Source organism: Panthera pardus, unplaced genomic scaffold (assembly GCF_024362965.1).
Source record: "Panthera pardus isolate Hobbes unplaced genomic scaffold, ASM2436296v1 HiC_scaffold_6, whole genome shotgun sequence".
NCBI classification, from domain to species: domain Eukaryota; kingdom Metazoa; phylum Chordata; class Mammalia; order Carnivora; family Felidae; genus Panthera; species Panthera pardus.
The window spans coordinates 113,820,963-113,846,437 of record NW_026526991.1 but is presented as its reverse complement, the minus strand read 5'-3'; the positions used below and the strand labels follow the sequence as shown (position 1 = coordinate 113,846,437).

At 44.8% G+C, this 25,475-nt stretch overlaps 1 long non-coding RNA gene across 1 annotated transcript in view; it reads right to left on the bottom strand.

The window, feature by feature from the left end:
* Positions 1–968: 968 nt before the first annotated feature.
* The window catches only part of LOC109276335 (uncharacterized), a 37,571-nt gene continuing 13,064 nt past the window's right edge, over positions 969–25,475 (bottom strand). The window contains exons 3-5 of the long non-coding RNA XR_002084611.2: positions 18,570–18,782; positions 3,100–3,149; positions 969–1,519 (exon numbers count right to left, since the gene is read on the bottom strand). This is a non-coding gene — a long non-coding RNA (uncharacterized LOC109276335). The remainder of the gene's footprint in view (positions 1,520–3,099; positions 3,150–18,569; positions 18,783–25,475) is intronic.

The window sequence follows — 25,475 nt, the reverse complement described above, 5'->3', positions numbered from 1 at the left end:
TCGTTTGGGGTGATGAGAATGTTCCGAAGAGGCAGAGGCACAGTGGTAATGGTTGCAAACAAATGTGAGTGGACTTAACGCCACTGAATTGTACACTTAAACGTGGGTAAAATGCTAGCATATTTTACCACAATAAAATGCCATTGTATTTTCCCTAAAGGGAAAGCACAAATTGACACAAAATGCAGGCATGTGTGGGCATCCAGGACCCGTGGCGTATTTAATGTGAATGCGCATACGGCCGCTGAATTATCTGATAATAAAACCCAAAGGAACAGCTTCTCTGTAGTGCATAAAAATAATAGGCACAAATATCTACACACATACATACAGAACTGATTACACAGCTTGTAGGGCTTAGGGCAAAATGAAAATGAGGGCCTCTTATTAAAAATATGTATATGCGTATACACACATACATATATATCTGATTCAGTAAAAGGTATTTTTAAAGATGACATGCCAGGCATGACCTTGGTTGCCAAATTATTTGGTCTAATTATATCCCGGTAAAAAGAAGGTCACATTTCCAAAATGAAGTTGGCTCCATGTTTCAATGGGCTAGCTTATTTAAAAACTCTTCAGGTATCCAAACACCGTCCGTTCATGACTTTGATTTAATATTAAGCTAAGGTTTTACTTTTAACTAAGGACGTTGAGAATTATATTTAAGCTGATACACTATAGAAAGGATACGGTAATAGTTGATGTAAAACTTGTCAGAACTCTCATTCAGATTAGTGAACACTAAATTTTACGCTTCTCTTAATTTTAACCGTGACACAGAAGTGATGTTGGTTCATGGGATCTATAATCCACTGGAGCCTCAGGAGAGGCAGTTCCTGAGACTACGCAGCACGCGAGGCCCTTCTTGGGCAAGTGAGCCCTTTTGGGTCTTTATGTGGAACAATCTCTAAAGCTGCCAAATGTTCAAAATGTTAAAAACACGAATGCATAATAACAGCGTAAACGCGTCAAAGATTCCTTTTACTCATTCATGAAGGAACAGGCAGGGAGACAAGCTGACTGAAGGAGCATCTGAAGTATGGTGTTAAAGCCACTGAAGAAGAATGTGGGATAAGACAGCTACTGGGTTAGATTTTCAAAATTAGTGTATGTCCCTCCATAACCATACCCTTTGGGGTCATCTTTTCTACCAGGCAGAAATCATTCGTGTCTCCATCTGGCGGCATGAATCTCCAAGTAACCAGTGGATCCACGTCCTGATCAATAGCAAACGGTGAGCCAAGCGAGGGTACGCATCATTGAAGAGTCCTTGGAAGAGCCTTCGTATCAAACTCCAGCACGGCAGTGAAAGGACACGCGTTCCTCCCTTGCCTTATTTTCACATCGTGGGTAACTGTTCTTAGCAAGGCAGGCGGCTGGTGCAGTTCGAAGAAGGAAGGGTGAGCAGGTGAGCCCAGCACGAGAAGGCAGATGGCTGAGGAGGCACGGGCGTAACAGGAGTGTCCTCGTAAGATGGCCCTTGGATCTGCAAGGCCCAAGGCGGCACGGTTTCCTGGAAGAGAGCTGCGCTGTCTGCACCGACAAGGGGAAAGCTGTGACACGATCTGGGAGCTGACTGGCCCAGAGCTCCTCAGGCAGGACCCTCAGAACCGCTCCGAGAGCTTTCTTACTCCGATTCCTCTGTGACCTGAACAGTCAGTGCGGGTCTGTGTCAAATGGACTTCTAACGTGTGGTCTAGAAAAGGCATTCCCACCACTTTGCTCTGGTGCGCAGGGTGAAGGAATGCCAAACCACTGCCCCCTTGGAAGGGACCCCCGTGAGCCTTCCTTTGCTTGAGGAGGGCTGTCCCCGAGGCTCTCCCACTGCACACGGAGCTTGCTTCCCAATTCTGTCCACACCTCTACCCTCACCGCAATACCTCATGCCAAACAATACTCTGCAGCTCAAATTCACCAGCCCCGTGCCAAAGACAACCCCCTGTGGCCCCCACCGCATCACAGCCCACACCCCTCAGGCTCTCTGCCTGCCTGTCTAATGCTTTCTGTCTCATCTGCCAGCCCACAGGTCCTTGTCCTTGTCAGTCCCTCCCTGACACTGCTCAGTCTGTCCTCTTCTGAGCATGCTCAGCTGCTTTTCTCCACCACCAGGCATCTCTTGGCTCTAGGTACCTCCCCCCTCTGACTAGCTCCCCGCTCTGTGTAATCCCACACCTCCAGCAGCTACATCCCACCGTCCCAAAGTACTCGGCTTTCGGCTTCTCTGTGTTCTACATCTTTCTTGGCTAAGGCTTGAGGCATCCCCCTCCACTCTGCTTCAGGAACACATCCCGTTCTCCCCAGGGTTTCAAACGCACACCAGGTGGCCTGTGGATTAGACCTATGGTTCCCTGGGGTTATTCAGGACTTTGGGCCATTTCCAGATTGTCTTTGCAGCTGTAGCTTTCCCAGGCTGGCTGCAAGTTCCGCACATGACCCAAGGCTGGGGTGGGATTAAATGTGGAACCCCTCCCTCTGCCCAGGTGTCTACCTGCACCTCAGGGCCCTGGGGCTGGATCCTTGGAATCACTTCATCACCTTAGGTTCCCAGAATCCCAGAACAACCCTCTGTGATTCTCAGAACAGCTCTAAGACGGATCCAGGCTTCTTTCTTTTCAATCGGCCTTTCCAATTTTTGGAAAAGGCAGAGATATAATTAGGGGAAGTATCTGTGCCTGTCATCCAAAGCTTTTAGAAAAACCCACACAGGCAAGAGCTGTGTTCACCACTTCTCCTGGCCTGTCAGGGACCAAAGAGGTAAACAGAGGGAAAAGGAGATGCCTTTCTGGCTTCCCTCCCTCGCCCCCAGCCAGCCCCAACTCTTCAGGCTACCAGGGGAACCCTCACGGGGCACAAGCTCCCACGATCCCTTTAGCATCAGCTCTCGGCTACACACAGGCCGCGACAAGTATTTGGGGAGCCTTTCCTCTGACGCTTCCAAAGGAATCCAGAGGCCCTGTCCATCCTGCTGGTCTTCCCCCAGGAAGGGTAGTTGTAGGGCTCGGAGCTGCTGGCCAAAAACTTACAGCTCAGGTTTGAGTCCCAGCTGTAGCATCTAACGGTCATGTGAATTTGAACGACTGACTCGTAACTTACCTCATCCACAGAGGGAATATTATCAAGGCCCGTCATACAGCAGAGGTGTTCTGAGAACCAAAGGAGGTTTCAATCACTTGGCAGACAATAAGCATTAGAGACATCTTAGTATTACCATTCATGGTAACAACACAATCAAGAATCATAGTAACATTTTAGGTATATCCTTGATACGCTAATTGTAATAACCTCTATTCTCTGAATGCCTATCGTGATAACAGATCTTAACAGGTTCTCAGTCCCCCATAGACTCCCTTTTCTTAACCTCACACAGTGAGCCTCTATTTCCCCATTTCTCTTGCCCAGGCAAGACATGCATTATTTCCCGAGGATTTTTGTTTGTCGCACCTTCTTTCCCACTTCCTCCCTAAATTCTCTCCGAAGACCCACACCTTGGACGGGGGGGCAGAGTTCCATACCATCGAGGCATGCCTCAACCCACTCTGTCCCTCCGTCCGGTGCGGCAGTTCCTTCCTCAGCTCCAGTGTCACCATGGCACCTCCCAAGGTGCACGGGCATCACACGGAGCAAAGGTTTTGTGACCAGGCACATTCTCGGAAATTAAAGTTCTTTTGCTTCGCTTGGAGAGACTTTTCAGACTTGAATGCCCTGACATACATCACAAATTTCCAAGCGAAGGATGTAGAATGCTACTTCCCAAACCCATCTGGCCCTGGAACCCTTTTTTTTCCGGCACAGTATCTCACGGGGTCTGTGTCCCAGTGTGGACGCTCGTCTTCCCACATCAATGGGGATCGCTCTTCTGATCCTCTGCCAGACAAAATCTCACCCTGCAGAGAGGTTTCCTTCCACACTGAGCACCCAGCGCTGCCCGGCTCGCAGTCCTGTCATCCCCCGCCAACCTTAGCAAAAAAAGCCAAGGATATACTGTGGTGGGGGGTGGAGGAATGCAAGCAGGACTAAGTGCACAGGTCCCTCTGGCACCAGCCTCTCTAGAGAGAAAAATCCCAATCTGCCAGCGGGTCTAGACCTATGGGCTCCTTGGCCCTGGAGACCACCCAGAGAAATTCCTATCCTTGACAGATGAGGAGAGATTTATCATCCCATCCCAAGCAAGCAAGAAAACACTGATCTCCTGGGTAGAAAGGGGAAATTCCACCTTTCCTCTGAAACCGGTTTGGGAATTTCAATCCTACTTGGGGATCTGGGTTTCTCCTTCAATTTAAGTTTTCATTTCAGCTTGCATGCAACCATGTGTTGGCTGTGTGCCAGGTGCTCTGCTAGTCCCTGAGGGAGCCAAGGCTGCAAGAAAATTGTCACCAGGGGAGCACGATTTGCCCTTGAAGGGCCTGGTACACATGTCTTCTTTGTCTTGCCTTCTGTCTAACAGAGATTCTCGGAGCAGCCTTAGTTGTTGGGGGAACCAGAGCCTTGTCAGGCCACCGGGGGCCATCGTCCCTTTCTGCTGTGATGCTATGCCCGAGGGATAAGTCTGCAACAAATAGCCTAATTGCTCTCTGCTGACAACCCATGGCCGGGGGCAGAGATAACTTACCGTGAAGTTGCAAGAGCCTCTGCCCTGCACAAGCCCCTTCCAAGACCATGCCCCTGACATTGCATTTATAATTTAGTTTCTTTCCCTTATTCCTCAACAGAATAAGTACTGACTTCACAAATCCCATCTCCACCTTTGGTGGGTGAGAGGCCCACACCTTTCTAATTTGGTCCCATTTCATGGAAAGTTGATGGAACATGACAGAGGTTCCTGTGATCAGCTCTCGGTTGGGTACATTTGCGGAGAAGACTGTTTCCTGGCCAGGCACTGGAGTTGCTGGGACTGAGTCACTGGGACGGCCCCAGCACAGCCATGTGCACCATGGGACAACCGAAAGCCAGCCTGTGACCTTGAGCAAGCCAGGGTGCTCAGAATCCAGCTGGCCAGTGGGCCGAGCCATAGAATGAATGACTCTTTTCCTACCCAACCTCACTTTCAGGAAAGCTCTAGTGAATATTAGGAGTTGTCCAGCCCTTCTCACCCTGTTACTGTATGTGTATATTTCCCCCCAGACCTTATTTTTTTTTCTTGACATCGTGCAACTCATCATGGAGCTTCCACAGAGAGCAAGTAGCCAGCAGAGACATAAATAATGACCAGTGTTCCCCATGACAGGACTTCCTAGTCAAGTAACGGTTGTGTGTGACCAGCTTGGGACTCGTGCCCTTTGCCTCAAACATTCTGACCAGGGTCAGCTTCCTGGGGCTCAGCCCCCCTTTGTGTCCTGAAACTTCAAAGCAAAATGCTTCATTGTCTCAGGCATGTCAGAACTCACTGGATTCTCTTTAAAGTTCTCTATAATCCATTTCCCCCACTTGTCGCTTCTAAGATAAAACAAGTTTCTCTAACCTTTTGCTGTAAAGCACGTTGGACAAGAAAATCCAACCAACGGTTTCAGGGCAGTCATTTATTTGCGCTCTTCCCCATCCCTTTGGGGATTAAAATAGAAAACAAAATCCATTCTACTGACCAACAGAGCAGCCTCTCTGGAAGCATGAGATGGTTCTGTGGGTGGAGAGCCAGTGCCGGGGAGACAGGCGGCTCGCTGCTAAGCAGAGCCGCCGCCCTATAAAATAGGAGAAAGCCCCAATAAAAAGGCGGGCTTTGAAAAAGAACCCGCAGGGCCAGGCCTACTTGGTGGGAAACAGATGTGCTTGTGACAGAAGGGGGTCTGTGGGCCCCGTCTCTCACTCCCCTAACAGTACAGCTGCGCCTCATGCCTCGCTGGCAGGCCCCGCGTGGAGCCAGGGCCTGAGAGAATTGTCCCTTGCAGCCGTCAGTTACTGGCTGGGTGACTGGACATTCCCTGAGCTATGACCCTAATAAAAGTGTTCCCAATTAACAGGGAGAAGGGAAGGGACTTCAGATCCAGTACTTGGAAGGGACAGTTAGGAAAACATGTCTTAAAAGTGCATCCTCCTCTGCTTTGAGGGAAAAAGAATTGATAGCTTTCTGTCTTCACTGTTGAAGTCCTCTCTCTACAAAAAAGAAAGAAGGCTTCATGGACAAATGCTTCCCACATCAGTCTGCCTCCTGTCTGCTCCTTAACTGAACAAGGGTCACATTCTGCACTCAGCCACCCTCCGGCTGCTAAGACATGTGGGCTTCTTCTCAAGTTGGTCGTCGGGTCCAGGACCGGGGCACTGTCCTTGTCCTCTACATCGTGGGCCGGAGGTCACTGCTCATGCCAGCAGCTGTATCCACGTTCAGAAGACCCACTTCCGGTTCATGCTGTCTTTATGATACATTATATTTTTACACGAATGTTGACAGTCTCCCGGTTTTCTCCTCGGTTTACACTGCTGAGACGGAACCCGGGTCCTCATCCCGTCCCAAGTCCGCGACACAATGTTTACTCTGATTCTGTTCAAGCCTGTCTCCATATGGAGGTTCGGTTGATAGAGGTACCGTCTTCTTCGTCCCCCTTTTGACTTTGACCTTGTTTTTCTCTGTGCCACCTACCATACAGTGAGCACCTGCTCTGAGCCAGGCACCACGTTAACCGAGCATTACACACTCACTCGGTCTAATGCTCGGTCGCAACCAACCTCCATCAGAGAGGGAGGCGGTCTGAGCCCAGACAGGGCCTACAGCTAAGCCTGGTCTGTCCAGCTCCGGAGGCAGAGCTCCAGCCACTGACTGCAACAGCTTTACTCTCCTGCTGCCCCACTTACGAGCACAGCAGAAGGAACAGAGTTATCGGGAGAGGATCATGAAAGGTCCACACTCTAAGGGACCCCTGTGCCCCCAGACTAGTGCCATCTTCATTATACAACCGGAAGGAGTGAGTGCCAAACCGGCTTGCTCAGGGCCAGCCAACTTATTAACTGAAGATGGAGAGATAAGGTGGAGATCTAACAATGTTGCCAGCTCGTGATGCCTCTGGGAGAAACTTTATGGGGAAGATGCTGGAAACCATGACTGAAATTTGGGACTGAGGTTTGTATACGGATTGGTTTTTCCATGCTTCTCCTCTTCTCACATGGTGGAAACACTGACAGCTGTACAAGCACCCCATAAAAATACGGGATTTCTGCATGGAAGGTAAATAACATTGGAAGCTACTCTCTAACAGCCTTGTGGCTTTTCACATAATGTCTCCTGTAACTGTCCTTTACCTGCCCCACCTGTGACAACTGAGGTGACAGTAGCCTCATCTTTTTTTTAATCTTTTTTATGTTAATTTTAATTTTTTAAAATTTACATCCAAATTAGTTAGCATATGGTGCAACAATGATTTCAGGAGTAGATTCCTTAATGCCCCTTACCCGTTTAGCCCATCCCCCCTCCCACAACCCTTCCAGCAACCCTGTTTGTTCTCCATATTTATGAGTCTCTTATGGTTTGTCCCCCTCCCTGTTTTTATATTATTTTTGTTTCCCTTCCCTTATGTTCATCTGTTTTGTCTCTTACAGTCCTTATATGAGTGAAGTCATAGGATTTTTGTCTTTCTCTGACTAATTTCACTTAGCATAATACCCTCCAGTTCCATCCACATAGCTGCAAATGGCAAGATTTCATTCTTTTCGATTGCCGAGTAATATATATATATATATATATATATATATATATATATATATATATACACACATATCCCACATCTTCTTTATCCATTGGTCCATCAATGGACATTTGGGCTCTTTCCATACTTTGGCTATTGTTGATAGTGCTGCTATAAACATGGGGGTACATGTGTCCCTTCGAAACAGCATACCTGTATCCCTTGGATAAATGCCTAGTAGTGCAATTGCTGGGTCGTAGGTTGGTTCTATTTTTAGTTTTTTGAGGAACCTCTATACTGTTTTCCAGAGTGGCTGCACCAGCTTGCATTGCCACCAACAATGCAAAAGAGATACTCTTTTGGCATCCTCGCCAACATTTTGTTGCCCGTTGGCCATTACGCCAGGTGTCAGGTTGTATCTCATTGTGGTTTTGATTTGTGTTTCCCTGATGATGAGTGATGTGGAGCATTTTTTCATGTGTCGGTTGGCCATCTGGATGTCTTCCTTGGAGAAGTGTCTATTCACGTCTTTTGCCCATTTCTTCACTGGATTATTTGTTTTTTGGGTGTTGAGTTTGAGAAGTTCTTTCTAGATTTTGGATACTAACCCTTTATCTGATATGTCATTTGCAAATATCTTCTCCCATTCTATTGGTTGCCTTTTAGTTTTGCTGATTGTTTCCTTTACTGTGCAGAAGCTTTTCATTTTTATGAGGTCCCAGTAGTTCATTTTTGCTTTTGTTTCCTGTTTGCTTCCAGAGACGTGTTGAGTAAGAAGTTGCTGCGACCAAGATCAAAGAGGTTTTTGCCTGCTTCCTCAGTAGCCTCATCTTTTTATTTAAATTTTTTTTATTTTTAGAGAGAGCGAGTGTGAGTGAGGGGGAGAGAGACAGAGAGAGGGGGAGAGAGACAGAGAGAGAGAGAGAGAGAGAGAGAGAGAGAGAGAGAGAGAGAGAGATCTTAAGCAGGCTCCATGCTCAGCATGGAGCCCAACGTGGGGCTTGATCCCACAACCTGGGCATCATGACCTGAGCTGAAATCAAGAGTCGGATGCTCAACCGACTGAGGCTCCCCGGTGCCCCAACAATAATCTCATCTTAACTTGAGATACAGACACTTCACAACACCTGGCCTCACTGCTGACGTCTGGGTTACCCCACAGCACAGGAAAAGCATGGCTGGAAATCAAAGGTATGTGGTGTGACCAAAATAAGCCAGAACTTTTCTGTGTCTCCTCTCTGTCATCCCCTGATGGGGGCACCTAGGTCCCCTCTTCCATAATGTTGGCACCCTACAGCAGAAACTGCTTGCAGTGAATGAAGTTCTCTCCATGTTTAGAGGGGAAACGTATCACGTTCAAAAGTAAGTTGAGTCCCCTTCCCAATCTTGGACCCAAGATTGAATCCAACCTCTTCATCCCCTTCAGCTGATCTCAGGCTAATTCCTCAAGCTCAAGTCCTAACTATATTTGCTCCTGGACCCTTTGCTGATAACCCAGTCCACAGCGATGTGCCCCCCACCTCCAAATCTCTCTGAACTGCTCTGGTATTGAGCCTGAGCTAGCTGGAAAGTTTTTTGTTTATATTTTTGATTTGTCTTTTTTCTTTTCTTTTTCCTTCCCTTCCCTTCCCTTTTTTTTCTTTTCTCTTCTTTCTTTTCTTGCCTTCCCTTCCCTTTTTTCTTTTCTTTTCTTTTCTTTTCTTTTCTTTTCTTTTCTTTTCTTTTCTTTTCTTTTCTTTCCTTCCCTTTTCTTTTCTTTTCCTTTCTTTTCAGTAGCTCCCATCACCACACCTGAATTTGGAGGCCCTTGAGGACCAAAGCCTGGTTCATCTAATACCCAGTATGCCTTATATCTAGCGCAGCTGAGAAAGGTCCTTGGGGATGATCCATCCATGACAACATTGCCATCTGTGCCGTGGTTCCTGTTTCCTGAAAGAGGGAGCCAGTGGCACAGGTTTATAAAGAGTCTGTCTCTCACTAGAACACTGGCACTTGTGGGGCAAAGAAAGCTTTTTATAGATTAAGTGGTGCTGCTTGGGACTTGCGAATGGGGGGCTGGGCCCAGTGAGGGGAAAGAAATGCTTTTTCTCTGCTTCACCTCTGTGTCATGAAGTTGTTCTGGACACTCTCGCCCATGGGGAGGGGGAGGGCATTGACTGCCGGGACAGAAGCTTCTCCAATGGCCTCTGATAGGAAATACAGGCTAAGGGGGTCCCGCAGCAAAGGACTCAGCCTTCCTCGGCCGACTGCCCCAGGGCAAGTCCAGCCTGTTGCTCAGGCTTGTCCGGTGGGGCTTTGGCTTCTTTAATAAACTGTGTGGTAAATCTCACCCCCGCTGACATTTGTTGAGAAGACATTTCATGAAAAGTCCCAGTTGAGAAGGAACGCTGGCTGGGCTCAGGCCACTTCTGAAAACAAGCAGCTGCACAAAACCCCTGGGCGTTTCCGTCCTGTGACCTAAAAGGATGTCACAGGCTGGGCTGCGGACATGAGGTGCTGGGGGAACCACGGGGGACAGTTCACAAGGTGGCCTCTGACACTGAAGCGTGTTTAAGATGGGGATCCTGTTTGGGAGTAAAGGAATCTGGAATGTTCCCCTTAACAGCTAGATTAAACTATGTTGGCTTGTTGGTGTGCAATGAGCCCAGCATGATGTTAGGTGACACTTGAAACCAAAAAAAATACCGATCACTGCCAGAATAAGTATTTAAGAGGCAGGGTTCCTCCGGGCATGCTTAGGGGAGAGACAGATATGACCGAACATGGTCAAAAAAGGCCGGTGGAATTTGTGTAAAGTCTACAAGGATTGCGTACTAAGTACAGGTGTGCGTGTGTGTGTGTGTGTGTGTGTGTCTGTGGGGTGTATCTGGGGGTGCATCCTAGGACCAGGGCATGGCCTGAGATACACAAGAGGAAATATGCACCATGTTTGGGGGTCTTACACTGTAAGAAGGTATAGCCAGCCAGAGACAAAGGGTGACTAGTAGCAGATAGGCAGAGTTTGTTATGTTGTGGGGCCTTGAATGACAAGCGAGGTAGTTTGGTTTTTCTCCCATGACCAAGGAAGAACTGTGGGGGGCTGGGGCACATGGAACGGAACAGCAGGATAAGGGTTTTGGAGAGAGTCTGAAGGCAGAGTGCAGAGGGCTGCCGTCATGATTCGGGCAGGATGCTAGCCAGCAATGCTGTCCCCAAGACTGCTCAGCAGAGGACAGAGACAGCAAGCATCTGGGAGGAAGATTCAGTCTCCTACTAGCCCTTCCTGGAGAATGTGCTTGTTTCCCTTCCCAGCTGACTCCACACACACTGAAGAATTTGAGAAGAGTTTGGAAAAAGCACTGCTTTAGTCTTATTGTTCTTCTGTCCACATCCTCACAGCTTCCCTACTGTTCACCACATGGAGCTCAAACTCCTTAGCTTGCCTTCAAGGCATTTACCAGTGATTTTCATACTTTTTAAAAGCAGCATGACTTTTCTTCAAAGGTGACCTTAAAAACCAAGAGGTAATTGTCAAAAGCAGAGCATCTCTGCCCAAACCTGCCCACAGGCCTAGCACATTCTCCCTCTCCAGGCAGTCGACCCCCGTATGTTCTAGTCTCCAGTCCTTCAGCCACCACCCTGTCCCTATTCCCCCAACCATGGAGTCTCTGAGACCCCTCCCCAAAAAAACCCCAGGGCTTTGAACCCAGGTGGAACCCGTTTTCCTACCAGGTCAGTTTCAATCTGCCTTTTCTCCCATTGTTCTTCGTGCCCATCAAAGAGCTCCATCTTCTGCCCTAAACACACATTGGACCTTGGTATTCCACTGCTGCTGCTTGCCCTTACCCTGAAATGATGACCCCCATAGCATCTCGCATGCTTCCAAACCTCGCCATGTCCCACTCGTGCCTATCTTCTGCCATCATTGTCATCATCACCATCATCGTTACCACCATGAGCATCACCACCATCATCACCACCATCATCATCATTGAACAAAAGCTTTATTGAACACTTACAATACCCATTTAATGCAGATTTTTCTCATTTCATGTTCAGGTACATCCAGCTAGGAATTATTATTTCCCTCACTTTACAGACAGACAGGAACTAAAGTATAGAGTGGTTAAGTCACATTCTCGAGATTATCCAGCTAGGGAGCAGCTGAGCCAAGAATCAGACCCAGGCACTCCAACACAAGAGCTCTCAATCCCAATAAGCGCTCTACAGAGCCTCCACAAACACATATATGTAGGCTGGCTGATGGATGAATCACGTTGATGAGTGAGAGAATACAAGTAACAAAAGAAAAAAGTCATTAAAACATTCAGCAGATATGCATTATTCCTACCGTGTGCCAAGCACTGTGCCAGACTCCAGGCAGATGGTGGAGAAGGTGGACGCTATCTCTGCTCCCCTTGGAACTCAAAGTCTGGGGAAAGGAGTCACAGGTGACCATGGGTTTTCCAGTGTGAGTGATTCAGAGATGAAATGACAGTGCCACTGGGAGAGAATTCAGGAGGAGGAGTGAACTTAGAGGCAAGAAGATGATTTTGGCGGGCGGTCTCCTGAGATTTAGGTACCAAGGTAAAACAGATTAACAAATGAAATTGTTCAGCAGGTGATGGAGATACTGGCTGGGAGCTCAGAGAGAGACAGTGGTGGGAGATGTGGACCTGGGAATGACATAAATAATGCTGACGCCTAAAGATAGGAGCCTATACCAAGATTAATTTGGAAAAAAATTAAGTCGAGAGCCAGAAGCCAAGCCTTGGAGAAAGTTCCAGAGAGGATGGACACCTCCTCAGAGAAGAAATGATCACAAGGTATCAAAGAGGCCAAGAACTGAGGTGTGAAGGAGAGGACAAGGTGGTCAGCAGTGTCAAAGATCTCAGGTCAAGCAACCAAAAAGAACACGAGTTCTTTCCATTTCACCTTGAAGAAATTTTTGCTAAACTCTAAGAGCACGGTTTTAACAGAGGTGTGAGGGTTAATGACAGGTTACAGGGGGCTCGTGTGTGTGTGCGGGGGGGATGCATGATGAGAAAAAGGCAATAGCCATTTTCTAAAGTCACATCACATTGAGACACTGGCATGAAAAGAGAGTAGTAACGGCCAGTTAAAGGAATAAAATACCGGACAAAATCAGTTTTACTAATGATGTGACCTGACCCATATATAAATACATTTAACTAGGACAGTCACTAGATTTAAAATAGAACTCTTTAAAGCCATGCCAACTAAAATGGAACCCCCAGAGTTGACCTACACAAATCCCAGGAGTTCCTACTTCAATGAATGGTGGTCTCTGCTCTCTGTTTTCTGTTTGGGATCATAACTTAGCTTGGTCGCTTTCTTCCTTTTATAACTAAAATTTTTAAAATAAAAGAAACAATCTGGTTAATCCCCCAAATGTATTTTTCCTTAGGGAAACATTTACATTCTTATGACCCCAAATGCTAAGCCAATAAAAGCAGGAGCAGAAACCATTATTCATTGTTATCGGCAAAAAAAGCAGAAGGGAATGAAAGGCTCAAAGAATTTTGGTGTTTTGGGGGGAGAAAAATGACTTTTTTGTCTTTGTATTTTTATCTCGTCTGCCACCATAATTTAGATAGACAGAAAACAGGCCTGGCAATTGGCCGCACACATAAGGCCAAATAGCGCATTTCCCAGAAGATTTAGAAAAAGACCACTGGGGCTTCTTTATAAAAACGTGACAGACTTAGACGTGGGACCATGGGAGATCATGAGAGAGAACTCTCTCTTGTTGAAAGAAATTGCTAAATTCAACACCAGAGTGCACTGACTTGGGAACCATGAAGATACAATCTTTCTAGACTACTCATTACACACTGACCTCTGTTCCAACTCAGGCCCAGACAGTACAGCAGTGGGCAAATCAGAAATAATGAAACAGCAACAGCCTTGAGGAGAGGCTGGGGCAACCGAGGTTATCTGGGCTGGAAAAAGAGGAAATGGAGAAAAACATATGGATCACATGAGTAGCTGTTAGCTCTTTCAGATGTTAAGAACCAAACAAGAAGAAATGGTTTTAAACTCCCACAAGAAGTCTTTAGCTTGAGATTAGGAAAGACTTTCTGACCATCTGGTTTGTAAACATTGCATTGCTAAGGGTCATTGACATTACTCAGGTTCAAATCCCATATCTTCCTACGTGATCTTGAGCAAGTTATTTAACCTCTCTGTGCCTGGATTTCCTCCAAAGCGGGAATTCAGTAGTAACTGCGTTGGAAGGATTTCATGAGTTGATCCACGTACAGTGCTTAGCAGAGGAGCACACATGACATCACCAACACCTGATGAGTCACCGTTGTCATCATCTGCTATACCCAAGCAAGCATCGCCTCGGCCCACAATATCAGATATGAAGGAAATGTATTACGATTTTTCTAAAACTAACTCAATGTCTATTTTAAGCCCCCATTTGGAGGAAACATCTCTGGCAATTCAGGGCCACCTCCTTTCCTCGTGCACCGGGAGGGATGACTTCTGTGTGGTCAAGGTGTTGGGGGTGGGGGGACTGGTGCAAGTCTTGTCCTGGGGTTGTCGTTAGTCCACACCAGCATCTTCACAGATCCACACAGGCACCTAGCATCCTTGAGGCCTCCTTAGGCCCAACTCTCTTTCAGCTATTTCCATGGTCTGCTTGGGAACAGATGGCCATGGGATCCGGAAAGCTCCTCATAGGACTCCAGACCTGAGCGGCCATTTCTATTTGGGGATCTAGTCACTTCCCCAGAGCTGGGTGTAGGAGCGGTGAAACCCATGATCCCTCTGCCAGCTGATTTCTCCAGGACCTTTTATTCCCTTCCTTAGGTCTTGACCAGAGAGGGCAGGGGCTGGGACCTACTTGGTTTGAGACCCCAAACTCTACATACACAGCTTACTTCTGCTCTGAATCACTCCTCCCTGTGAATTATAAGGATAAGTGATGGACTGAAGCTTTGGTTAGCTCGTGACATTATCCCACTGTACTCTGAAGATATTAATCTTTCTTTCTTTTTTAAATTTTTTTAATGTTATTTATTTTTGAGAGACAGAGAGTGAGCCATGGAGGCACACACGTTTCTAGACTGCATTTTAACCTACCATTTTCTACAGACTATTTTATTATTGTTTTCTTTTATTTATTTATTATGGTTTCTAACCAAACAGTAATAATACTCAAACCAGAAAATTTGGAAAATCCAAGAGAACATTTAAAAAAGCCAGTCATGTTGGGGCGCCTGGGTGGCTCAGTCGGTTGAGCATCTGACTTCAGCTCAGGTCATGATCTCACAGTCTGTGAGTTCAAGCCCTGCATCGGGCTCTGTGCTGACAGCTCAGAGCCTGGAGCCTGCTCTCTGCCCCTCCCCTTCGTGTGTGTGTGTGTGTGTGTGTGTGTGTGTGTGTGTGTGTGTGTGTTCTCTCCCTTTCTCTCTCTCTCTCAGTATAAATAAATAAACATGGGGTGCCTGGGTGGCTCAGTCCATTGAGCGTCCAACTTTGGCTCAGGTCACGATCTCACGGTTCATGAGTTTGAGCCCTGCATCTGGCTCTGTGCTGACAGCTCGGAGCCTGGAGCCTGCTTCAGATTCTGTGTCTCCCTCTGTCTCTGCCCCTCCCCCACTTGTGTGTGCATGCACGCGCGCTCTCTCTCTCTCTTTCTCTCTCCCTCTGTCTCTCTCTCTCAAAAATAAATAAATAAACACGGGCGCCTGGGTGGCTCCATCAGTTGAGTGTCAGATTCCGGCTCTGGTCATATCATGATTTGTGAGTTCAAGCCCTGCATTGGGCTCTCTGCTGACACATCAGAGCCTGGAGCCGGATTTGAATTCTGTGTGTGTCTCTCTCTACCCCCGCCCCCCCGCTCGTGTTCTGTCCCTCTCTCTCAAAAATAAATAAATATTAAAATTTTTTAAAAAATTAAACACTAAAAATTATATATCAAAAAGTAATATGAATAATAACACAATAACAACTATTTGAACAGTGCTAGTGATGTGCCAGGCACTGCTCTAAACATTTTGTCCATATTCACTCACTTAACTTCATAGTAATATCATGAGATACACGCTCTCATGATCTTCATTTTGCAGATGAGAAAACCAGGGCATAGAGAATAAATAACTTGCCCAAGATCACCCAGCTGGTAAGTGAGAGGGTTGGGATTCGAACCAGACTGACTTCAGAATGCACGCACTAACCATTACACAACACTGATGAATGGATAGGAGATGGATGGATGGAGGACGGTGGATGGATAGATAGTGGACAGTAGATGAACGACGGTGGATGGATGGACAGATGATAAAGGATGGAGAGATACTGGGTGGTAGGTGGAGGGATGGAGGGAGGCAAGGATAGATGACGGATGGACCAATGGGTGGTAGTCAGATGAAGGCACTAGGCCAACAACGGCTCAGATACCTCTCTTAGGTACATGTGACATCAATATTTAAAATTCATGCTCTGAACACAAATTGTGGTTTTTAACATTCTTCTGTTTCAAAATGAAGTGGAGGAGGGTCCATTAGGAGGATTACAGGCTCTGAGCTGTGTAAGAACTCAGCCTCTAGTGTATTACACCTTCCTTGGAAAAGAAACACCCCCGCCACTTCTCGTGTAAGCCTCCGTGGAATGGAAGCAAAGAAGTTACACTTTTCCAAGAGGAATTAATCCCAGAAGAGTTCCTTCAGAATCTTGGATACGAAATGTTCCTTTAGAGCCAAGACTAACACATATCTTACATAAAAGTGAAAAGAATATTTCCAGTTACACCCCAAACCATAGATTTCTGTCTCTAGTCAACAAGCGCTTATCTTAAACTTCCAAAGAATTAGATGAGCTCTCCTTAAATTTTATTCTCTAATGAAGAGACCAGTTTGAGGTTCGCCAGCTCTGTGGCTTTGGCATAGCAGTCACCAAACCTCAGTGACAGGCCTGTTTTCCATCCTCATGATAATAATCTTCTCACTACCAAAATTTTTCTCTAATAAAAGCGGTTTGTGTGCCTTACTCTTAGCAGACTCCTAGAGCCTGATTAGATAAGAAAAGAAGGAAAACACTGTGGCTCTAGGGAACTGAGTGGGACTGAGTGCTTACTCTGCCCCAGAATAGCTCACATGCCCCAAGAAACCATGAGCTTTGAAAAACTTAACCTTGGTAGATTTTCAAAGGTGTATACATTTGCCCTTTTCTGATTTGTGTTTCAGAGATAATAATTGAGTTTTATTTCCTTTTTTAACTGTTCGATGGATAGGTCTAATTAATGTCATTAGCGTTTTCCATTGGTCTGGAATTTGTGCCTCAGTGAATTTAATTCTCCATTTCGGTTAGGTCATGTTCTACAGAATTCTGCAAGGTGAACAGCAGTGGGCGGAAGGCTGGTACATGATGTGGGCTCAGTTACTTAGAGCCACAAAATGCTATACAAGTCACTGGACATCTCTCAGCTGCAGCTGTCTGACTGGCAACATGGAGATAATGTTGTTCACTCCACCATGTAGGTATTATACAGGATGTATCATCGTCAAAGCTGGTGGCAAAGTGTAGCAATTAATACAGTTAAGTAACAAATAAGAGGCATTCTGTTAAGCAGAAGAAATCATGATAAAGTAACATTTCATCATTATATTAACATGGCTTTGAATCTACAGGGTAGGTTATAACCAAGCTTCATATACCAGAGACAAATCCCTCTGAAAATGTCAGTGAGGCAAACAACAAAATAATTTACCATCATATGCAAGTAATACTAAAAATGAGTTTCTATTACTGGTAATGGCCTACATGACCTACATTTAGGTACAACATCATGCCAAAAAACCTTTCCTTTACTCTTAGAGTGGGTAGGAGGGAGTAGGTCGGGTATCCTGGTCTTATCACGTAGAGGGGGCATAGATAGTCAGGGGGCCATCAGTGGCCTTTTCTCAATTTTAGTTCTTTACAAAAGATGGGGGGGTATTTATGAGGGTGAACTAGCTGGAATTTAAGGTAGTTGTGGTTTCCAAGAGAGTTTAGAGTATCAAAGAATCCATAAGCTTTAATTCCACCCAATCCCCTTCCTCCCTGCAAATAACATTCTCCCCAGAGATGGCCGCATAAACTGCCAGGAACAAGTATGTTCTAGAGCCATCAGATTTTCTTCCCTGGTACTGTGTCAGAGTCTGCAGCCTGGTCCTCTAAAGGCTATTCCCAGTGTCCTAAGTACTATTTAGGGCCTCAAATACCAGCCAGATGAGCCCTGACCTCAGAAACCCCTGGGACTCTAAAGATGCTTTGTCCACGTCCAAATGACCAAAGGAGACACCCCACCCCTCCTTCACAGCCTCTTGTCACTTAAGTAGTATCTATTAATAGCTCTTCCCAGTGAGCTGTGAATGGGCCCAGCGCATGAATTTCCAGCGTCCCTTGCTCCAGCTAAGACAGCGAAGGATTTAGGAATCATAACACGTGAGGGAAGGCTGAAGGAGCAAGAAATAAAGTCTTAATGTGCTGATTTTAGACACTTAAGGGCCTTTTTATAAAAAAGGAATTATCTTGATTTGGCATGACATCAGCTAACAGAATGGGGATCAATGAGTAGAAGTCCTGTGGAGGCACATTGTTGGCTCAGTATTAAGAAAAACAACCTTTAGCATCAGAATGGACTGCCTCATGAGGTAGAGTTCCTTAGCACTAAACGTGTGCACGCAGAGGTACTCTGACCACCTATTAAGAGGAGTATCTCGTACCGAAGAGAAATTTGGTCTAAAAGCTGGACTCCAAGAGTATGAGGCCCTTTCCAATGGAGATACCAGGATTCCAAGTTCATTAGCGAGTCTTCTCGGACCTGGAAATTCCCCCATCGTTTCTTAGGCCAGACCTCCCCTTTCGATCTTTGCAGAAAGCCCGAAATAAGAACAGTTCACATTCTCTGGATGTCATTCTCCCCACCCAGCTGAAAAGGTGACTATGACAGACACCCACCTGCGAGATGGGGTTCTTGTTACTGTCCCTCGGGGCAGATGCAGGAGGCCGGTCAATGAGGTTAGCATTTCCTCATTTTCTCAGAAGCCCACTGCTCTTGTATAACCTTCTTTCTTCCCGTAGAATGAAGGAATTTGTCGAGTTCATCACATCTTTCTCAGGAGTATACGGAGACTAAAACAGGGCCTGGGCCGCAGTAGGTACTCCATAAACCTTTGTTCAAAGAATGGATAAACACATTTTAAAAGCAGGAGAAAACAGTGTACCATGCTTGACCCAACAATTAAATATCTGAGCCATTCCCGACCCACCTGTAAGATAGAGACAGATATACTAATGGTGCCTTGCTTTTGGGTTGCCTTTAGGATTAGAGGGTATGCAATGAAGGTAATGTGCTTAGCAGGGTGTCTGACACATAATCAAGGTTTAAGCAATGCTTAACCTGGCTCCCCTCAGCACTGTTATTCTGTTATTATTACTTTTATTTTCAATAATAACCATCCAGGACGGGGTAGAGAAGACAGATATTTAACATTAGAACAGAACTTCTTTCCCGTTACCTCTTACATCACATCATATCACTCCATCTGGAGCTAGCAAACTATTTCATGACTTTGAGGAGGAAAATCCAGGACTTCAGCTAGCAAAAGGAAGCCTTTCCTTGCTTCAGAGTCAGATTCCTCAGAGCACCTGGGACCAATGCTCACTGGTAATTCTAGAGCCGGCTGTGACATTGTCCATGTGGATTTACACATGGAAATGAGCCTTGGGCTTCAAAGGGGGCCAGGGGACGTCTAAGAAGACTGTATATGGTGAGTACTTGCTGGAAAGCATCATAAAAGAATGGGTCTGTGACTTAAATTTCCAAAAGTACTTATCGACAGTTGAGACAATCTGGGAAAACCAAAACATGTATTTTTAAAATCTTGCCAATTCTAGCTATGGGCTCTGCCAGTCCCTCTGGATGGGGCGGGACCACTGTGTCTCCCTTTTATGGGTGATATGCCTGTTGGACCCGAATGAGGAGGAAAATGGAAAAATGAGGAAGGCACGACATCTTCCCCAGTGAGCAGCCTGCACACACATTTAGAATCGGCAGTAACATCTTTCCTTTGTGCTAACATTCCAGCAAATGACCTTTTCTTTATTAGCCGTGAAACTCCTGAAGTGTTCTGCTGATTAAAGACTTAGTATAGAGGCAAATGATTTATTATCATTTTTTTTTTTTAAATTACAAAGGCCCAAAGAGATTCTATTATTTGTCAGTAGCCACAAATTATTCATTTGCTAAGTGGCGTGAGAGGCCTATAATCCAGGCCCCTAATTAACCATGAAACCATATGCCCTGGCAATAAAACTTCAAAAATTATCTAGTTACACCAATGACTATAAGCACTATACAAGTACTTGATAAAAGCTCCAGGACAGCCTGGATGTGACTTATTAGCAAATTATAAACCAAGCCCTTTCTAAACAGGCGGGTAACAACAGGCCTTTCAAACACCTTTTCAACATAACTTATTCTACCGGGTTCTGCTATCGCATAACCACAAGCACAAATGCAGTCCGCTCTCCCTTCTTTACGGATTCAAGATGGTGTGTAGATAGCAATTCTCAAAAAAGGGTTCTAGGAAGGTCAGCTGTGCTCTTCTCATTCATCAAAAGAAACCGAACCGTGAATACAAGTAATGTACTTAGTTTTAGACTACTTACGTGATTAAAACCATATCCCAGAAGAGAACTTGTAGATTTATCTTTTATTAAGTGTAGGTGGTCATGACATTATTGTCCTAAAAACAGAAGTTGTCTTTTTTTTTTTTAACTGATCTTCCCAAGTCCTTCTCAAAAGTAACTGCTTCAATGTTCCCCAACTGATGTGAATTTAATCTAAATTCTATGATGAAGAGGTTCATTGTCATTTGCAATAAACCTTTGCCTCTTTATTTGCCCAACATGATGGCCATCTGACATCCTGGTTTCCTTCTTCTAGACCTTGGCCAGGACCCCAGCCATTGTTAAAACAGCACAGCATATTCATACCTAATTTCAGTGGATGGTTGTCATCAGATACTCATGTAGTCCATTATCCCGCAAAAAAAAAAAAATTCTGGTGGCTATACTATTAAGCAATTATTAATTAAATGGAGTGTGATGGGATGCTTAAAGTGACCCCAAGATTAAACTCTCATTTGGACCTTGTTTGATGACTAACAACCACTATCACCAATTTGGAGATATTACAACAAAACTCTGCTGCTGACAAAAATATTAACCATGAATGATGAAAATTTTCAGCTGGGACCAGAACATCTGGAGTCCATTAAAACTGGAAGATTTTCCCTCTAAGTCCTGATTGCCAAAGTTAGAACCAACCACCCAGAAACCGTGGCCCTCATGCAAACTCAATGTTTATGTTTCATTAAAAATGATTTCAAGGATTTACATCTTGCTCTACATGGCCCAGTTCCCACAATTACAGCCTCTAATCTCACTGGACATATCCTTGTGCACAGCAACGTTCCTCCTCTCTCGGGCTTGGAAAGAGGAGCTTCCTGGGGAATAATTCCAGATTCCTTTTTTTTGTATCTAGAGGCCAGTCAAGAGTCTGAGGAGCACAGCATCCTGAGATAAAGGAGGAGAAGAAAACTAGGATTCAAGACCCCACAAATCAATACTAAAATGTAAAAGACACTATGCTAGGATTTGCTCCCAAATATATAATAAATCTGTAAGAAGCAAGAAAAATGACTAATGGAAGTTATATAATTTCAGCTATGTATTAGTGTTCTATTGTTCTCGTAACAAATCTCCACAGATTTAGTGGCTTTAAAACAACACAAGTTCATCATCTTGCAGTCTGAAAGTTAGATGCCCGACACAGGTCTCACCAGGCTAAAATCAAGGTGTGTGCAGGGCTTCCTTCCTTTGTGAAGATTCTGGGAGAAAAATCTACGTCTTTGTCTTTCCCAGTTTCTAGAGGCTGCTCACACTGCTTGGCTTGTGGCCCCTTCTTTTATCTTAGAAGTCAGCAAGGTCACACCTTTCTGACTGCTCCACAGGTACATCTCCTTGATTAATTTGGGCCTAGCCACATAATCTAGAAAAATCTCCCCAAATCAAGATCCTCAACTCAATCACTTATGCAAAATCCCTTTTGCCATAGAAGGTAACATATTCTGGGCTCCGGGGATCAGGATGTGGACATCTTTGGGGTGGGGCATTATTCTACCTATCATAAGCTACTTCTAGACTCCAGATAGTAAAGAAGTTTGAAATCCAAACTTCACCCATCTTCTCCCTCCTCATCATTCCTTTCAGAATTGAATTTTAGCCTGTTGCTTTTACCCTAGGAAACAGGAAAGAAGTTTTCACTGCAAAATGCCTTAAACATAGAGCAAACCCAAGTTTGAATAGTCCACAATTAACTTCTTAGCTGAAAGTTTTCCAAAATTTTCAGAGAGACAATTTATTTATTTTCATTTTTTTAGAGTTTATTTATTTGGAGAGAGGTGGGGAGGAGGGGAGGGGCAGAGAGGGGGAGAGAGAACCCCAAGCAGGCTCCACAGCTGTCAGCACAGAGCCCGACACGGGGCTCCCCATCTCATCAACTGTGAGATCATGACCTGAGCTGGCACCAAGTGTGGGAAGCTTACCGACTGAGCCCCCCAGGCGCCCCTGGACACCTTAGTTGTTAAAGGGACAGTGCAGCTATTAAAAAAGCAACAAAACAAAGCAAAACAAAACAAAACAAAGCCACAAATATGATTTTCCCTATGTTTTCTGCTGCGAAGAGTGTTACCAAATATAATCTTCACTTATTCGTTCAACAAATACTTGCTGTTTACCAAGGCCTAGGTTCAATGCTATTTTGTGGATTTTCCTTACAGCAGCTTCCTATCTCTGAGAGTCTAGCTGATATTCTCCCACTCTTATGACCTTAAATATTGACTTTAGTCAAGGGGTATCTGGGTAGTTAAAAAAAAAAAAGACAGAAAAAGAATGTTCTAGTCTGTCCTAAAGACAGCTGAGTTGAACAACAAAATAGGAGGATGTTCTCTTCTGAAGACAGCCGAACAGCTGTTCCAGCAAATATTAGGTATTCTTGCCATGAAAAATAATGCATGAAGGGTAAGTGAGCCATGGAGGCACACACGTTTCTAGACTGCATCGTAATCTACCATTTCCTACAGACTATTTATTTATTTATTTATTTATTTATTTATTTATTTATTTATTATGGTTTCTAACCAAACAGTAATAATACTCAAATCAGGAAATTTGGAAAACCCAAAAGAACATTTAAAAAAGCCACTCATGTTGGAGCGTGTGGGTGGCTCAGTCGGTTGAGCGTCTGACTTCAGCTCAGGTCATGATCTCACAGTCCGTGAGTTCAAGCCCTGCGTCAGGCTCTGTGCTGACAGCTCGGATCCTGGAACCTGCTTTGGATTCTTTGTCTCCCTCTCTCTCTGCCCCTCCCCTGCTCGTGCTCTGTCTCTCTCTGTCTCAAAAATAAATAAAAACATTCAAAAAAATTTTTAAAAAAGCCAGCCATGTTATACGTCAGTTATATCTCAATAAAGCTGGGGGGTGGGGGGCAGTCATAAGGCAACCATAAGGTAACAATTGACAACATAGTATGTTTGAAACTAAACTCTCAATATTTTTCCCTATGCATATGAAAAATACATGTATTATAACCCAAAACTGATGTATATTCTTCCTTCTACAGTATTTCCTGTGCTGGTTAACAGGCACCGAAACAGAAATGGAATGGTTGCATCCTTTCATATGAATACACTATAGTTTTCTCCAAAGGTCACCTTCGATATTGGATACCTAGTCTGTCTGCAAAATTCATTGTCACACATAATGCTTTAATGAACTTCCACATGAAATTCTTTGCAGACATCTCTTAATTCCTCTGGGTAAAGTCCTAGAAATTGAAATGCTGTATGAAGGAATGTACAGTTTTTAAAGTTTTTGATAATACAGCAACAAATGGCCTTAAAAAAAACAAAACTATGCTGATCAACACGTCTGCACTATGTAAAATTGCCAGGGAAACTTACCTGTCACCCTGGTTAAGAATGAGGCTTTTTTTTTTTTTTTTTTTTTTTTTTTTTCTGAGAGTGTCAGAAATTTAGCATTGGGAAGGATTATTGAGGAAGGTCATCCAGTCTTTAACCTTAGTGGTATATAATACATTAGCCTCATCTGGTGAGATTCTAAAAACTGCCAGTCTCAGGCCCGACTCTTGGAGACTCTCATTTTATTAGTCTTGGGTGGAGCCTGGGCATGGAATCATCTTAAAGCTCGTCAAGTGGCTCTAATGTCAGGCAAGGCTGAGAGCCACTGAACTCAAGGGTCTTTTAAATGAAAGAACTTTGCAGATGTTTGGGTTCAGATGTAGGTCAAACAAATTCTTGGCTTTTTCCTTTAATTCTTTGACTTTACAAGACTATTTTTGAGAACACTGGGATACTTTATAAACCTCTTTAAGGGAATCACATATTTTTTTAGTGATGTCCAGGTGAACTAGAAATGGCAGCCCTGGTGCCATCACCAAGACTTCAGTCCGAGGGGAGAAAGTAGTTCCAGTGAGTGGTTTGGCATTGCAATCTGGTCAGAGATGGAGAGAGCCCACTGTGGACACACACCGAGTCTTAGAGGACAGTGTGAACTAGGGGGATAGGCGTGCCTTTGGAATTCAACATACTATTGAATTCTAGCCTTGTCGTTTGTTACTGGGTGACCCTGAGCAAACGCTTCACTGTTCTGGGTCACTGTTTTTCCATCTGTAAAATAAGGCTCTATTCCAACCACCTCATAGGGCAGGGGCGAGGTTTACGCTGGGATAATAACATATGGTTCCCAGGCACTGATCAAAGACAACCACCTTTACCAGCCAGGAGTGCTTCATGCATAGCTTTCTGTGCAGTGCACTTATTTCTTGATTTATTTTCAATATAAGGGGACCCACTTGTTCCGACTATACTCCCAGTTAGGTCACATGGGTTTTAAGACCAGCTTTGCCACTCCCTAGAGTGCAAGTCACAATTTCCTTGTTTAAACATCTCAAGGCCCCTCCCAACTTCAACAATCTCTAGAAGAGATCTTTTCCCCTGCTTGGAATTTTTGATATTCACATTAACTGTACTGTAAGAGAACATTCCATGGTACTAGTTAAAAAAAAAAATCTGTAACTTATGGAGCGCCTGTTATGCACATATACATGTTATGGCATTTAAAGGTCACAACAAACATGGGAGGTAGATATTTGCATCCCCATCAATGGGGGAGGGAACAGATCCAATGAAAAATATTTTTTCCATAATTACGAAGTCAGCATTTGGCACAAATGAGATTTGAACACAACTTTATCACAGTGCCCTTGTCCCCAGCATGCTGAATTCCTAAATACTGCTGGTTATTACAACAGGACTGATTATTCAGAGATAAACTCTTCCTTCAGGGTTTTTCATTTTCCTCTTCCCTATTCTCTGACTTCTTACCAATTGTTATATTAACCCCTCCACAAGAGGTTTTGCAGAAATGGGAAAAACTCTAAATTCCTAGTGATCTTCTAGATTCCTTGGAGTGACCCATATCAGTATTTCCTGCCAAATTCTGGGGCACCTGGGTGGCTCAGTCGGTTAAGCGTCTGATTCTTGATTTCAGCTCAGGTCATGATCTCACCGTTCATGGGTTCTAGCCCCACGTCAGGCTTTGTGCTGACAGCATGCGAAGCCTGCTTGGAATTCTCTATCTCCTCTCTCTCCTACCCCTGCTCGCATGTGCACTTTCTCTCTCTCTCTCTCAAAATAAATAAGCTTTAAAAAATTTAAAAATACATATCCTACTAAATTCAAAGCAAGTATATCCCCAGCTCATCTTTTCTTAGCTGGA